The following is a 17,674-nucleotide window of genomic DNA, read 5'->3' as shown; positions in this document are numbered from 1 at the left end:
ATGAATGGTAAATAGTTTTAGATTAATTTTATTTGTAAGATTGTTATACTATTTAGAGTTAATAAAAGTTATTCAAAATTCAAAATAAATAAAGAAAAAAACTAACAAACACACCAGTCTTTAAGATGTCTATTATCATTTTTTTTAGAATTGAAATAAGTTTGAATATCCTTTGTCATTGTCTACAAATAACCTTCTCCTTAAAGCTATTGGAAATAATACTGAGAGGGGAGGGGGGAGGCGGGGGGTGGGGGGTTGTTACCGGGAAAAGTGTCTATTTAGAACTGCTCTATCCCACTAAGGTGTGACAGCTTCCTTAGAAACAAACATAGAAAACTACTTTTGTATTTCCTTTATGAATTAAAGATAGAGGGGGATAGAAAGAACCGACCTGTGTCTTGCGCTAATCCTTTGATCCAATCCCTCTCTTCTTTGACAGCTTCCAGCTACCTGCTCCCTTACTTGCCCAGATTCACCTAGTTCCTGTAAGATCACAGAAGAAGGAAACTATACAAAGACATAGATTTATATTCATAAACAGCTTAGGGTCAGATTTAAGCTAAACATACAAATGTAACAAGCATCAATTATACACAAGCATGTAGGAGAAAATCAAATAGTTTTTATTGATATACAAGAAGATCCAGGAGGAGTTACAACCGATGATTCCTGACCCAGCATCAACCTCCCAGCAAAGAAGCCCCTCTTCACCTCCAACAAAGCATAAATCACCCAATACTCTGATATCTATCTCAAAACCAACAGCAATTCCTTGCAATGTACAAAATTCCAGCGCCCAACCTCTGGATCTCTGGGATGAGAGATCTATATATAGATGTATGCAAGGAGGATGAGTCAGCCTGTGATTTGATTAGTGTCTTCTCTCTGTCAGTTCTTGCTTCCACTTGGAGACTGAGAGCCTCTTACTCATCCTTGGTCGAATTCAGTGAGGCAAGTGTCATAGGAGAAGATTCCGGAAGCTTCCATTGTCTTTCCACCTCACGGAATGGCATTGCCATTTGCCATTTCCCGCTCAACGCACCCTGATAGTGCATTTAGGTGCGTTTCAACGCACCCAGCTAGTGTATTTAGGTGCTATGCAACGCAGCTAGCCAGTGGAGCAGCTGAAATGATCCTGTTTTGACTTATTCTGAGCAATTTCTGGTGGAGAACTTCTGGGAGAAGCTGTAATTTGTTGACCTTGTTCCTTTAGGGGTTGGAACAACACTTTTAGGGACTTAGGAGCCCTTGGTTTATGGACATTTCATGCTTGGAGCTGCAAGGCACAAAAATGTCTATAACAGTTGCCCCCTAAAGTATGAGGCCGTTAATCGGGTGAAATGCTTTATTATGAGGATCCGAAGTTCTTTCAATGCTGGGAGGAGACCTGTAATAAGATACAATACAATACATTATCTTCATACTGTTTTTCATGATCTAGCTGAGGTGGGCATTCCCATGCTCAGCTTTATAAATTCATTTTCATGTACATAGGACAGACAATCGTCTGAGTGTAGACTGATGATTCTGATAGAGCCATCATCCTTTTGGTAGGATGATTATCTGTGCTGCAATGTTGTACATTTAATGTCTTTATTTTCCTGAATATATATCGCAGCCCGGATGGATGAAACTAGATCCGGGGTCTTCAATCTCGTCCGATCTTCACTCAAAGTACAAGTTGATCCATGTGAGAAATGTTCTGAAGTCGAACATGGAAAGACATCGCTTGATTACCAGTCAATGATGTAAACTGTTAACAAGCACGAGAGGAATCACCGATAATGATAATGACCCTCAAGGTACTACAGTACAATTCACGTGGTGTGAATAAAGGACTTGGCGTCGAACACCACGCAAAATCTTTCGGTCGAAGGCCATTGATGTAAACCTATCGCCGGAAGTGAGAAACTTGCCATTGAGGCATGCAAGCTTCAAAGTACTGAATGGGGTGTTCCTAGACCAACTTCTTGGATAATGAGCTGATGTCGACAAGAAGTGATTTGTCAAAGGAGGGCCTTAATGAATCCCACATCAATGACACGGAACAGAGCAAATGATTTTGATGGAGGTGAAAACAATCTGATGATATACGGTTCAGGATGGCGGTCATGAAAGAATGAAGTATAATGTATGGTAGTGGGTGGGACACAGGTGACTTCTCTGGATGACTTCTCTTGAACATGTCGGCGACACTTATGTGATGGATTGGTAGCATTAACCCCAAATGTGGATGGTATGGCGTGACCATGGTGATGTGACCGGTGAATGAAACAACCCAACCCGACTCGGACACAGAGTGGAAGTGTCATGTTCAACAGCGACTTGCTACCAATAAAGATTCTTTGAGTTTTCTTCCCAATTTTTCCCCAGTCATTGCTGACCAGTACCTCTTTATTTTTGTCAAGCTTGAGGAGGATAACATATGCTTGTTCTATAATTTTCCCTTCGGGCAAACCCATCGCTATGTTTTAACGAGCCTAGCGATAGTGAAACTCGTTCTTGTCTAAAGACAAGTTTGTCGCTATTAATCTTTTTAACGAGTTTAACGACAAAGATAACTCGGTCCTTTTCATTTTCAAAGAGTCTAAAAAGGTACATAAAGGTAACTCCAAAATTCCTTTTCCATCATCTAATCCTTACGTCCGAAAAAGTATAAAACAATAGAGAAGGGATGAATTTTCGTTAGTTTTAACGAGCCAAACAAATCAAGCGCTCGATCTTTTTGTGCAATAATCCCTCAGGTCCAAAAAGATTAAAATCTAGAGGAGGGATAGCACTTCCTGTCCCTTTAACGAGCTGGAAGGCCAAGGACTCGGCAATGTTTTCATATTTTACGAGTCAGTTGAAAAGAGCTTAAAGGAGACTCGTCTTTTGAGGAACGAGTGATAAAATGGGTAGCAGCTGATTCCAGGTAAGATTTGGAATTTTCCAATCATGGCAGTGTCACAAGGATGGCTAGTGAAATCACTCTTCGCAGTTGTTCCTCAAAATGGGTAAACAATCAAATGGAGGTGAATGATCGGCCAATGGAAAAGTGGAGGTGACGGTGCAAACACGACCAAGGCTTTAATGGCTGAAGTACTACATTTGCGGTGGTCATTTACTGGGGAATAGTTCATTTTTTAACAAGCTTAAATGCGGGTGGAAACATTTGCTCGATGCGGGTTTATTTTTTAACGAGCTTGAACCTTGCGGTAACACTGCTCGATTAATCCAGTCATATGATAAGAATGTATCATATAAAAACGGCAATTTTTAGAGTTTTGCCCCACATCCTTTCTTTATGCAAGTTAGGAGACGACCAATCCTACGAGTTTAAAGGGTTAGAGGTCCTAAAAATTTTAAAAAATAAATAGTCGCTCTTTGCTTGCACTCCAAAAGGTTTGCATGCCCCCAGGTATAAAACAGAGTTTCAAGGTTACCTCTACTTCTCTCCGTCAAAACACTTGTTTTGACGAGAGAGGCCTACCTCTTACAGGTTACCTAAAGATTGTTCTATTCGCACTGCAAACTAAACACTTCTTCGGCGATGTCTATCGAAACAAACAAAGGTGAGCGACGATGCCCGCCAACTCACATAACTTTGACAAGAGAATCTTGTTCTAGAATAACCCCTCTTCCAATCACGGACAGGGTGCAGACTAGTCATATTCTCCTGCGGAAACCTACCCTATACCCGAAGTTTTCCTGCCGAAGCAGACCAGGATGCATGCCCCCTGGGTTTCCGTCATATCCCTCTGAATTACTCGTGCTCATCGGGAGGACGGACTGGAGATTGAGACATTTCTTGCGTGAAAAGACCATTCAGGGATGGTATATGACTATTTGCTCTGTATGATCCGGGAAATGAAAGCTGGTCCACGAGCTTGACCACTCTTCCTTTGTGCGGAAAACACATTACTCTAAAGAGTGAGGAGACAATCGCTCCCATGCAATAAATATAGTCTCATCCAAGGAGTAGATTGTAATCTAGGGGTCCTTGAACTACCATTACGTTCATTTGAACTGTTTTCCCTCTCAATGTTATGGGCACATCGGGAAGGATCCCTAAAGCGACTGGTTCCTTTATCAAAGCCTGTCAGATTTCTCATCTCAGGCAAAAGCGATGGTGAACCAAGCACTTTCCAAGCAGTTGAGGAAAGGATACTCACAGAAGCCCCCTCATCTATGATGGTACCAGCCATAACCATTCTATATATTTGGACGATAATTCGGAATGGTATGCTTGCTGGTAAACGGGGTCTGCCTAGTTGATTCCAGTCGAAGGAGACAACTAGGTTGCTTGGAGGTGGGACCGAATAGACGGCCGGGTACGACTCTAACAAACTTCCTTCCTGCGGTAAAGGAACGGGTATATTGCCCCCATGTTCGTTGGATTCTATGCTTATGAAAAGAATTTGGACGGTGTCATCCTTGTTCTCTTCAGTGATTGTATCATCTGAAGATGAAACCTCTGGAGGCAAGACCGGGTCAATTGCCGCCTCGACCTTTTGACTTTCGTCGGGTATGGATCCAGATGGTTTATCTTCAATGATAGGCGCTTCAGCCGACCACTTGAGCGGGCCAACCAGATTTTCAACTAGTGACGGACTCGGCAAGAGTTTTTTATATCCAGGAGGAAGTCGTGACGGTGAAACCGGACGATCATCCAAAACTCTTTTAGCTTCGTCTAAGAAGGGACAACGGTGGACGGCATGATCGCCTTCACACAGTTTACAAGGAAATCTATATTTTCCTTTTTGTCCTGGGGTTTCACTTTCACTAGTTGACGGTGTGCTTTCAACATGATCATCAGAGGTTGACGACACCGGGTTGTGCAATCTAGGAGACCAGTCCTTTAATATCCGAGGGATGCAAGGACAATCTCTGTGAAAGTGGTCTCCTTTGCAAATGACACATGGCGATTTAGGCCTGGTCGATGCAATGTGTAGATTTTCGTTAGACGACACTCATTTTCCCCCATTCGCTTTTGGCTCCTTCTTCTTCTTCTCTTTCTTCTTCTTTTCCTTCTTCTCCTTAGGAACCTGACTTTTGACTTTACCAGCCCCATCAAGCGAAGAGGAAGGAAGAGAGGAAGAATTAGATGAAGTAGAAGGTTGGTGGGCAACTCTGGACTCGTCTAATTGCTGATTCGATTGTTCAGGAATAGTGGTGTTCTAAATGACAGAGGTTGAGAAGAGCCATACAGGCAAACCAATTGTCAGTCCCGGAAGCGACAATGTGGCCATATGGGGTGCACCAACATCTCCCCAAGAGGAGAAGGGATTAGGATTTCCTCCAAGGGGAATTCCTTGGTTGATAGACTCCATTTTCTCAACCCAAGATCAACGTAGGAAAGGGGTAATGAATATTTCGTTTAAAATAAATTTTAGACGCTTTGACACAACTTGTTTTTTCAGTTTTAAAGAGTCGAGAAAAAACAAAAGATGACTCTAGTCTCCTTCGATTTTTAATGAGCCTGAAGTGACAAGTGCTCAGATGGACCTTTTCCGTTAAAGAGTCTGAAAAGGAACAAAAGGGACTGCTCTGGAGATCTAGGTAGAGGGAGTACCAAACCAATCGTAAAACTGCAAAATACTTTTTACGGTACGGCAGTCAATCTTCCCGAATGCTGTGTTCAGTGCATTGCGATCGATAGGGTGGCAGACACGGCTTCCTATGGATAAAGGATTTAAGCCTATAGGGGTCTCCCAAAATATACTCGACGGTGCGTGGGAGCACAAGTCCGTACTGGCACTTATCATCTCAAAGTGGAGGAATCACCCAACCATCAGTGAGGACAAAAGTTACCAGGCTTTACGACGCCGGAATGCGTCTCTAGCCTAGACCTCTAAATGTTGTGCGTTAAGTTCCAAAGCGTTGTTAGATTTATTGAATTTATTTTAAGTTGATCTTTCTTATGAAGTTTGCCTTTTGGGTTCACCACGAGATGTAGATGTAATTCCTAAAATGAAATCTAAAGATGATAAGCAAACTTTTGTCTCTTTTCAGCAATGAAAATCCTAGCTACTAGGGGAAAAGAAAGACACAATCTTTTCACAAAGAGCAAAGAGCACACTGTAAATTCACTTTCCTAAATAGGGCCAAACAGACTGTCAATATGCAAATGCACATGTGCATGTATTTGTTTTCGACTTTCTTAATATTGATGCTAAAAAGAAAGTTGATGTACAAATCTGAATTTGCTTTCAAGCGACAAACACAAACAAGCTTCTTTTCAAAATCAAAAGATAAAGACGATTACGACGCTTTACGATTTTGAAATAAATACTTGTTTTTGACACTAGAAAGTCACAAATTTAGACCAAAGGCAATAGTACAAGTATAGTCGACCATCAACAGCAATCAAACTTTCTCCTATGATTGAAATCGACACTTGCGACAGATCTAAATCAAAGGACGACAGTACGACTATTCTACTTTTGCAATGGAAAACTGTAAACGACTCGACAAACACACAAAAACATCTACAGTTCTTTTGTACAAAGGAGGCGGAATAACAGCAAGGAAAAGGGGTTTTTAAACAGACACATATACTGATCACAGGCTGCAAAAATCAGAGACAAAACTGGAAAGAATGAAGCACAAGAACCTCAGCTGCACAGGGCTAGTTTGATCAGCGCACCTGTAACACAGAGAAACTGGATTGTAGCGCAGGTTGCCCTTTCGGGAACTGCGCTGAAATGCAGGAACTCTTAACAGTACCTGCGCTGGGCCAGAAACAAGAATTCTATCCGGGTTCTGGGTCACGGTTTGCAGTTTAGTCTTTGGTTTTTGGCCGAGTAAAAGCAATCAGTAATGCACAATCAGGGGGTAGATCTAAGGAGGGTCTAAGAGCTATCACAAAGGGCAATCAGATCATTTGTGAATCAGCTGTTCAAATCATAAATAGATCCAGTGAATGGATTGAAGTAGCAGATGTCTACTTTGAATTTGTTATGGCAAATGCAGTTCGAATGCTACTTACAAGTTTATGAAACAAACAACAAAAATATACACAAACAAACTAATTAGACAATCGTCCCTAGCAGAGTCGCCATTTTGTTACCGGGAAAAGTTTCTATTTAGAACTGCTCTATCCCACTAAGGTGTGACAACTGCCTTAGAAACAAACAGAGAAAACTACTTTTGTATTTCCTTTATGAATTAAAGATAGAGGGGGATAGAAAGAACCGACCTGTGTCTTGCACTAATCCTTTGATCCAATCCCTCTCTTCTTTGACAGCTTCCAGCTACCTGCTCCCTTACTTTCTCAGCTACACCAAGTTCCTGTAAGATCACAGAAGAAGGAAACTATACAAAGACATGGATCTATATTCATAAACATCTTAGGGTCAGATTTAAGCTAAACATACAAATGTAACAAGCATCAATGATACACAAGCATGTAGGAGAAACTCAAATAGTTTTTATTGATATACAAGAAGATCCAGGAGGAGTTACAACCGATGATTCCTGACCCAGCGTCAACCTCCTAGCAAAGAAGCCCCTCTTCACCTCCAACAAAGCATAAATCACCCAATACTCTGATATCTATCTCAAAACCAACAGCAATTCCTTGCAATGTACAAAATTCCAGCCCCCAACCTCTGGATCTCTGGGATGAGAGATCTATTTATAGATGTATGCAAGGAGGATGAGTCAGCCTGTGATTTGATTAGTGTCTTCTCTCTGTCAGTTCTTGCTTCCACTTGGAGACTGAGAGCCTCTTACTCATCCTTGGTCGAATTCAGTGAGGCAAGTGTCATAGGAGAAGATTCTGGAAGCTTCCATTGTCTTTCCACCTCGCGGAATGGCACTGCCATTTGCCATTTCCCGCTCAACGCACCCTGATAGTGCATGTAGGTGCGTTTCAACGCACCCATCTAGTGTATTTAGGTGCTATGCAACGCAGCTAGCCAGTGGAGCAGCTGAAATGATCCTGTTTTGACTTATTCTGAGCAATTTCTGGTGGAGAACTTCTGGGAGAAGCTGTAATTTGTTGACCTTGTTCCTTTAGGGGTTGGAACAACACTTTTAGGGACTTAGGAGCCCTTGGTTTATGGATATTTCATGCTTGGAGCTGCAAGGCACAAAAATGTCTATAACAGGGGTGGTGAATCAGTATTAGTCAAATCAATAACTTTTTATTTTCATACTCAAATTTATATATGCTACTTCAATGAAGGTAACTCGTTTGTACACACAACTGTCTTTAAAGCAACCAACGTATATCCAACAAACTTATGATTTAGTTAATTCATCATATTTTGATCTTTAATCAGTGCATCAGTACTTCAATAACCATATAAATTGTAACCATATACAGTAAGAACAGAATAAACCATCACACATATGAACACCAAGATTTAAGGTGGAAACCCAAAGCGGGACAAAAACCATATGTTGCTGTCTTCTTTTAATATAAGAAAAACATGTTTACAATCTTGTACTGGTGTAGACTCATAACAATACACAGGCACCCACCTGCAGAAGGCTACAACCTTCTCTCGTTCTCTAGTTTCTACTGGAAGGGAGCTACAACCCCCTAGCTCTTGTACTAGTCGATCCGTTTACTAGTACGTAGGCACTGACCTACAGAAGGCTCCAACCTTCACTCATTTTCCAGCTGCTACTGGAAGGGAGCTCCAACCCCCTGGCTCTTGTACTAGCTGATCCATTTACTAGTACGTAGGCACCGGCCTACAGAAGGCTCCAACCTTCACTCGTTTTCCAGCTGCTACTAGAAGGGAGCTCCAACCCCCTGGCTCTTGTATTGGCTGATATGTTTACCAATACATAGGCGTCAGCCTACAGAAGGCTGCGACCTCTCTCTTCCTCCAGGGACCACGTTTCATAAATTTTCAGACTAGATACTCCTAGAACACAACACCACAATCTGAAGGCCACGTTTCATCAAATTTTCATATTGGACCCATCAGCAACATTGAAGCTCAAAATCAATCACCACTGCAATACAACCATCAAATACATATGAATCAGCCAACCACTGAAACTCAATCATCCATCTCCGAGTCAACCACAACTTAATCAATCACACACTGAAAACCCATCATTACTGAAGCAAATCACAATCAACCAATCTGAACATTCAGAACACAGTCACCAAAACACAAAGCAAAACCCAGAACTCTGTATCAACCACCAAAACCAACTGCAACTTCAGACATCATATTTCATAATGTATACGCTACTTAGATGTGCCAAACCAGCATGTATACGTGCTTTTACCAAAGCGAACTAGCGTACATATCTGCAAATGCTAACTTAAAACATCACAACTATTCCAGACTTCAGTCATACCTAGATCAAAACATTTACAGTGTAAATCATGTGTTAGCATTCATATCTAGACTATCCATGATCAAACCATATAATAATAATTCATTTTAGGTCTCATGATCTTGATCCATCATTAGATCTCATCCCCCATCAACCGCTAAGCTTCATCCTTAGTTCAGATCAAGCAAAGCACCATAAACCCATAACATGCATATTTGCTTTTGATCTCACTCTTCATAAGATATTCATTACTTGCACACTTGGCCTTATGATCTTCTCCTCATATAGCTTTAGGCCCTTTGTCAATACCTTGGACCAAAACCACTTAGGACCAATACCTTGGACCAAATACCTAGGGTCAATACGTCAGACCAAATACCTTGGACCCAAAATACCTTGGACCAAATACCTCGGACCAAAACCTTGGTTTTCCAACATGTACGCTCTTTTCCTTCTGTGAAAGTGTATGTATACGTATACACGCCTTTTATTCCGTTAACCTGTGTGTATACAATACTTAGACAAAATGAACCAACGTATACTTCTCTTTCTTCAATCTCTGGAGTCTGATCTGTAATCCTTTCTTGTTAACTTGTTGCACTATGAACTGTCATCTATGTGAGTTGCCATCAAGGACAACACCTGTATCATAATGCCAACAAAAGCAGTGTCACTTTTCACATGGAAACACTCTTTAGCACTTTGTATCCCACACCAATGGCTTGCAGATCGAGTAATATTGTCGAGATCTTATCATCTTGAAATAATGTGAAAGCGGGGTTTATTTCTTCTAATGTTGCTCATCATTTCTATCCAATGACCATTATTCTTGATTCAGCTTAGCCAGTGACCACCGCACATGGTATTTGCATGATGCACGTTGATCACGGATTGTCGAGGCCAATCCATATCACTCCCTAGTGAAGTGTCCAATTTTATGATGGCCTACATGATTTTCATGGCTTTTCTCACGTATTACTTTCTCTTCAGCAACTCATTCATCAAATATTCATATGAGGGCATTCTACAAAATGAGTTCTACACTCCTCATGCAGGATGCCTATATCATATGGCATCGACCTTCTTAATATAAAAAACACTTGATTGGAAACTAAATCAAATATATATTAATTAATCTCAAAGAATTATGTACATGTTGTACACATAAATACATATAGGAAACAATTGAATTAGTTCTCGAGTCTTCTTAGACTCCAATAACTACCCAAACTAACCCTATCATTAACCCTAAGGATTACTTATTCAACATCCCCCCCTTAATCTGAAGGGATGTACCAAATTCCAAGAAGGAGAGCTCAAAATGTAGAAATGCATCTCAGCCAAGTGTTGTATGTCTCTCAAAAATGGTTTTTAAGGATGACCACAAAGCAATATGGGAGAACTCAAGGTCTCAACCAACACCAACCCTGGAACCTTTAGAGCAGTTCTCAGAACAACCAAAAATTTGGTTTTAAGGTGACCACAAACTCTATAACTATTACAATAGTTCCTCGAACAAATCCAAATATGGAAGTGCTCAATCAACTCCAACTCTGACTCAGGCTCGCTTGATATCTCGAACTCGAACCTGTAGAAAACCATCAATAATTCCCCCCTTGTCAGATACAGGGTGAGAAGTACTCTTCATCACTGCAAGGCTGGTCATCACTCTCGAACATATTCTTCCATATGAACTGTAATACTTCTTGGTTGTTTTCGTCCAATCCCAAGAAGCAATCCATCCAAGATTTAGCTTCTCTCTTGTAGTATTTTTATTTTTGGAACATCTATTTGTATGATGATTTCATTTTCGACAATTCTCACACAGGTGAAGATAAAAACACCGATATTTCACATGTCCAACTCTGTTACATTGTTGGCATCTATCAACTTGTTTTGGAACAGCACCATCCAGAAATCCAACAATTCAGAATTGTATAGGTTTGGCAAAATCTGAAATGTGAAAAGATACATCCTGAATATCCTTGTTATCACCTAAACCAGTTCTATGTTTATTGTGTGTAATCTATTCCTATGTTCTTATAAAAGTTTCGGTGACGATAGGCTTCACATATGTATGCAAATGACTCTCACATAATTTGGCTAAACACAACTTTCCACTGCACCCAAATTTTCTTCTGGAACCATTTCATTACTCTGATCATTCTCTGATTGATGATCAGGCTCAAACAAACTGTTGTTCTGAAAAAGAACGGGTTCAAAATTCTTGTTTTGTAGTTCATCTTGTTGAAACTAGGACTCTAGCTCCAAGAATTCAATTTTGTTTTTAGCATTTTTAAAACTTGATTGGATGTCAAAGAGTGTGTCCTTGCTGACTTGGACACAATTATGAATAGTAGATGATATTAAATTGTTTAATAATTGTAACAAATTATCGAGTTTAGCCATTCTCTCCAGCAATCAACTTTATAAAGGGGTGTCGGCTACCACCAAAAATGCATCCAATACAAACAATAATTGGGTGTCGGGTTCAACCAAAAATGCACCCTCATTTACAATGCAAAATTCAACAAGTGAAAAATGGATAGTCGCCAGTACAATGCTAATGGAAAATAAGAAGATATGAAGGACAAACCTTCAAGTACAGAAAACAAACCTGTGATACAACACTACGACACACCTCAACATACAATTAACTCTGAAAAACATTTTCCTTAACTTCAAAATTTTGTTTTGTCTCCCTTATAAAATAAACATATTTCAACTATTTCTCCAATAAACTTATCTCTCCAATAATGTTCCGATAATGTCAAAATTGTTCCATAGGTTTCAAAATATTTGTCATAAAAAATTAAATTAAGTTTTATAAATAAAACTTGATTAATTTACCTTCAAGCTCCAAAAAGGGCCAAAAACTCCCACGCCTTTTAAAATTTTTGTTCCAAAAAATTCAAATTCCCTGCTTCTCGTAAATGTAAAGTTGACCTTTCAAAACTTGTTTCCACAAGTCCATCACATTATTGAAACTGACACTTAGTTGTTGTTAACTTCCTACTATTAACTTTATGTGCAATGCAACATGGTCTTCTGGAAACACCATTGCTAAGAACTATTTATTAACCAAATAATGTTATAATTGTTAATGGTATAATTATGAATAGAATGAATTTTGTTTCAAGATAAAATAACTATTTTGGATATAGAATCTCTTAGTTGAGAAAATATCTCAACCGCACATCAATCTATGAATTTAACTAGTTGGAGATAATCTCTTAAATCAACTTGGTCTAACTAACAGGAACACACGCATCCCCATAGAGACTAGAACTCTAAACAATATGACCAATAATTCACTAGGAGTTATATGCTCTAACAATATTGAAAACTTAGCAAAGATTGGAACGCAGAATAATAGATTCTATATTATCTTTACGACAATGTGACAAAATCACTATAATAAGAAGTTCTATAGGGTAGCTTAGGGAATTGTCTAACTATTATACATTTTGGAGTTTTTGGCTAGAATCCATCGAAACAATTTTGATGAAATCTTGATCTTTTGTTGTCTAAAATGTGTTTTTGACTGTAAATATGGATTCAACACTCTCAAAAGCACTTAGGGCACTTGGATTGTGGAGAGTTTAAGTGCCCAAAAATCCTCCCAAAATTATAATAGATAGACTACGATGAAACATAGTTTTCTAACTATTAGAATCCGATGAAACAATTTTGGGTGAAATCTCGATATTTTGTTTTCTTAAATCTATTTTTAATTGCATATATGGATTCAATACCTTAAAAAAATCTTGGGGCACTTGGATTGTGGATATTCATTACTCAATCTTGTGATTCTAGCAAATTCCTATTGGATTCTTAGAAAATTTTACCGAAAAATTTGCTAAGAAAACCTCCAAAACATATAACAGATACACTACATAACAATGGAGGGCATTGTCTAACTATTATGCATTATGGAGTTTTTGGTTGAAATATGGTGAAATAATTTTTGATGAAATCTTGATCCTTAAAATATGTTTTTGACTACATATATGGATTCAATGCCCTCAAAAACTCCGTGAAAAACTCCTAGGGCACTCCAATTGTGGAGAGTTGACAACTCAATATTGTGATTCGAGTGGATCCCTACAATATTCTCGGAAAAATCTACTTCACAACTTAATATTGTGATTCAAGTGAATCCTTACTAGATTCTCGCCAAATTCCACTGAAAATATGCCTATAAAACACCCAAAACTTACTACAGATAAACTATGGTGCAACTTAGGGCATTGTCTAACTATTATAGCTTTTGGAATTTTTGGACAGAATCCTGCTAAACAATTTTTGTTCAAATCTTGAGTTTTTGTTATTTAAACTCTATTTTTGAGCACCATGAATTGTTCTTTAACCTCTGTTTTTTTAGCACCCTGAAAAACCCTCAGGCATTTAGATCGTGGAGAGTTAGTCCTTGCCATTCAAGTTGGAGAAGTCAAAGGAGTTGCAAAAGTTTTGGTAGGTAGTAATCAATAGTGAATCTTACTCCTAATTATTAAAGCGATAAAAAACACAAATAATGGTGTTTAATAACTCTTGGTAAGTATATTTATTTACATCTTATTCCTATCCATTTTTTATTCATGCACTTGTTTAAAATAAGGTGTAGTCAAGAAATAACGCGGGGCACTCGAATTATACAGATTAAGAAAGAATGTGAATTTTTGTTGTTTAAAATGCATTTTTGAATGCATAAATGGATTCAACACTATGAAAGACCCTTGGGGCACTTGAATTCTACAAATTAAACAACTTAAAATGAAGTTTTTAAAATTCTCTACCAGATTTTGATTAAAATTAACGAGAAAAATGGTTGTGAAAAAGGCCATTTCATCTATAAGTTAAACTACACCTTAAAATATTTGTGTGGACAATAACGAATGGTATTATGTTATTTACTCGAATATGAGTTATTTTCAACAATTTTAACTTTGAGTGGTTTTAAAAACTTAACCTTAGAAAATTAGTGCACAAATATCTAAAAATCATGCCATGAATATTGCAATTGCATCAAAGAATTATAGCAATAAATTTGTGAGGACCCACATGGCATTGTCTTATTGTGCTCTCCAACCAGTATGGTATATATGTTGTAATGTAATGTAATGTTATGTAAATATTTTGACTAAGTCTATATATATATATATATATATATATATATACTTGAATCCATCTTAACTTAGGATCTACAAAGAACGGAGAGGGATCAAATTTCTTTTCACTTTAAAAGAGGTTTGTATCTTAAGAGATTTGATCCCTTTAGGCTCTTGGTAGATCCAAGTTAAGATGGATCTAGGCTCATGCAAAGGTTACAATAAGACCTTCAAGTTGTCCTTCAATCAAATGTTTGAAAAATGGTTTTTGGCCTGAGAGAGGTGTTGTACAACCCAATATCGTAGAGATGTTGTAATGTAATGTAATTTTTTGGAAACATATGTTGTAATGTAATGTAATTTCTTGGAAACATTTTGACTAGATCGAATTAAATAAAAATAAAATTAAGATAAAATTAATAATGAATAATTATCCACATCCATCTTAACTACTCACCTACCAAAGAAAAATCAAATATTTTGAGATACAAATTTTTTTGAAAGTTAAAAAAGATTTGATCCCTCTTAGTACTAGGTAAATAAAAAATTTAAGTAAATCTAGATTCATTTAAATATATTGATAAATAAATATATATTTTTTTAAATTTAACATTATAACTTACCTTACATGAAATAAAAACTAATAATTTCTCACATCAGTCTTACTTCAATCTACATTCAAATCATGATCAACCGAAAAAAGAAGAAAGTAAATTAATCCAATATTATCAAGTTAACAAAAACATCACTAAACCTTTTAGACTTAATGACTTCGATCCAAATTCAAATCATGACCCACCAAAAAAGGAAAAAATGAATTAATCTCAATATTATCAAGTTAACAAAACAAAATCAATGAAAGATTTTTCGACGAAAATCACATGACATTTGTCGATTCGAACCAAATTGGTTCATCGTCAACAACCTGACGATGAACCACACCAAAAAAAATGAATTATGTGATCTCTAATTATTATCAAGTTAACAATAACAAAATCATTAAACCTAATAGCAGGAGGCCATATATTGATCTAATAATGAAAAAAATAAATTTAAAACATCATAAAAACAATTCCAAATAAAAATTTACATGGGTAAGAATTCATCAAATTTGTACCCCGTAACATACAATTACAATGACAAAATTACCGATTAACCTTCGCACAGGTTCCCTTGATAACACGTTACCCACAGATTGGTAGGGAGATCGCGGATGGAAAACTGACAAATGTAAACATAGAGAATGATGATGTTGAACACAAACATCTACAGCGGTGAATATCAATTAGCGAGTAAAGGCAGTCATTCATAATTGTGCAATAATGTTAAGAAAGGTAGGTTACTCAAATGCTGATTGGATTTTCACAAAATGGAATCAATTGGTCCGTTTTTGCTGCAGTAAATGGCCAGTCGCCATGGAGAGTGGTGACAGTCCTATGCCACGTGAAATCAAATAAATTAATTAATACCACCTTTTCTCCCGTTAAGTTTGACCCACGGTTAACGTGACGAATCCCTTGGTTTTGGTGTTTGCTTTTAGGTGCAGGACGCACGACAATATTAAAGGGCAGTCATATCGGGGATCAAATTTATTGACTTTAATTGCCTTAACTGGTTTCCAGGTCCCACCACAGAGAATTTACGCTGTAGGACACTGGAGTCGGACGAATAAAAAATGAAATTGAATTGAAGGGTAAGTATAAATGTTACAGTATTATATATAGAAATTATTGTGATTTTTTTTTAAATATATATTTTTGAATATATAAATGTATTTTTTAAATTTTTTTGGCATTTAAATTTTACAGATTAAACTAAAGTGAAGTGTTTATTAGTTATATTATGTTTATATTTTTATTTTTTGGCTCAAAATTTATAAACAAAATTATCTTTTTGGGGTGTAATTAGAGGAATTGGGAATTCAAGAATTTGAACCATAAATGTTTTACTACATAACATATTTTTACTTTTCAAATTAGCAAGATTTGAACCTTGAATCTCTTGATAGATAACACTAGAACGTGGGAACGTTTGGAACTTGATTATTGCCTTGATTATTGGTGTCAAAGATGGCTATAAGTTTTACAGGGAACAACGGCTAATAAAAAGCCGTAATATTATATAATAATTTTTATTTATTTTTTTATAATTTATATAATAATAAAAATTAATATTGAATCAAAATATTCAAATATTAAAATCAATTTAAATATATAAATATATATTATATCATCTTTTTTATATATAAATATATTCTATGGGTGTCTCGGTCTCTAAGTCTCTCTCTTTTATATATAAAATATTAAAATGTCAAGTTCATTATCAGTTCTATGACACATGGTCAGTGTTTGAAACAACCTAGTTTAAAAATACAAAGGAACAGTTTTACATATGTTTATTTAGTTATTCTTAAGAGAAAAAGTACAGCAACTCTAATATTTAAGCATTCACTACCACATACAATATGCACACACAATCTTATGTGGTATATATACATAAACAGCAAAAGAAATACTCATCAACATGACATCCCAGATATCATACTTACATGGAGGTGCCACATGCTTCCTTAACCTATCAAGAGATTGCTCCTGTTTCTCAATTAAGGATATCGGTGTTAAGGATATCTTTGGCCTTTCTTTTTGCGAAGGTTTCAACATAGACTCATGTTTTGTGGTCAATTCAGCATATTTCTCTACAGACTTTGTAGTCCCCAACCCCAGGGAATGCAGGAACTCCAAAAAAAACAGTATTTAAAGCTCCCGGAACTTTCCCCAACTTTTCCGGCTGAAAAAAAAACTTTTCCATACAATTTCAAAACTCCAAAGAGCACGGAAATCATTCAAACAGGTTTCCCACCTCTAAGGGCGTGTAACATAAAAAAAAAAAATTGTATAATTAGATTTCAGTCGAAAAAACAAAAACATAAACATAAACAGTTGGACTGCCCCTTCAATAATATCCTGCTGCAGCAGCAGAAAAACATCCAATCCCAACTACTGCCGCGGTCTGCAAAACATATAAACCAAACCAATATATTAGTATTTGCTTACAGCTACTTTGTCGTCGTTTTAAGCAGAAGAGAATCGCAGTGCTGTTAGAGGAAGATTGTACAGTAGGGAATAAAACCAGAGTTAATGGAGAGGGGAAGTTCACCTAAGTAGGTTAGATTTTAGGTAGATTGAATGACAGTGGCAGGACGGTACTGAATGAACCTTGTTTCCTTTTTGTGATCTTTATCTCAATACCATAATTACGGATTGAAATAAAATATAGATAAA

This window comes from Pinus tabuliformis, chromosome 2_2 (assembly GCF_031772625.1).
Source record: "Pinus tabuliformis cultivar Carrire ecotype Pingquan chromosome 2_2, CPIR1, whole genome shotgun sequence".
In the NCBI taxonomy this organism is placed as follows: domain Eukaryota; kingdom Viridiplantae; phylum Streptophyta; class Pinopsida; order Pinales; family Pinaceae; genus Pinus; species Pinus tabuliformis.
The sequence above is the reverse complement of the archived record's forward strand: the minus strand, read 5'-3'. Positions refer to the sequence as shown.